We start from the raw sequence: 787 nt of genomic DNA, 5'->3' as shown, positions 1-787 counted from the left end.
GTAAAGTCTAGAAATATGAATTTTTCCTAGAAACTAATGAAAATATACTAAAAACTTAACTATAACATCCTAAAAACTACATGAAATTAACCCCAAAAAGCGTATAAAATATCCGCTCATCACAACACCAAACTTAAACTGTTGCTTGTCCCCAAGCAACTAGACAAATAAAATAGAATACAAATAAGTCACGAAGCAATAATATCTCAGAGTTTTTGAGTGAAGCTTAGATTCTAATTAAATGAGTGGGACTAGTAGCTTTTTGCTTCCGAACAGTTTTGGCATCTCGCTTTATCCATTGAAGCTCAGAATGATTGGCATCTATAGGAACTTAGAATTCAGACAGTGTTATTGATTCCCCTAGTTCAGTGTGTTGATTCTTGAACACAGCTACTTTTATGAGTCTTGGCCGTGGTCCTAAGCACTTTGTTTTCCAATATTACCACCGGATACATAAATGCCACAGACACATAATTGGGTGAACCTTTTCAGATTGTGACTCAGCTTTGCTAAAGTCCCCAATTAGAGGTGTCCAGGGTTCTTAAGCACACTCTTCTTTTTGCTTTGGACCTTGACTTTAACCGCTCAGTCTCAAGTTTTCACTTGATACCTTCACGCCACAAGCACATGATTAGGGACAGCTTGGTTTAGCCGCTTAGACCAGGATTTGATTCCCTTAGGCCCTCCTATCCACTGATGCTCAAAGTCTTGGATCCTTTTTACTACCCTTGCCTTTTGGTTTTAAGGGCTATTGGCTTTTTATGCTTGCTTTTTTTTTTGCAATCTT

This window comes from Arachis ipaensis, chromosome B10, assembly GCF_059453495.1.
Source record: "Arachis ipaensis isolate K30076 ecotype BB chromosome B10, ASM5945349v1, whole genome shotgun sequence".
In the NCBI taxonomy this organism is placed as follows: Eukaryota; Viridiplantae; Streptophyta; class Magnoliopsida; order Fabales; family Fabaceae; genus Arachis; species Arachis ipaensis.
The sequence above is the reverse complement of the archived record's forward strand: the minus strand, read 5'-3'. Positions refer to the sequence as shown.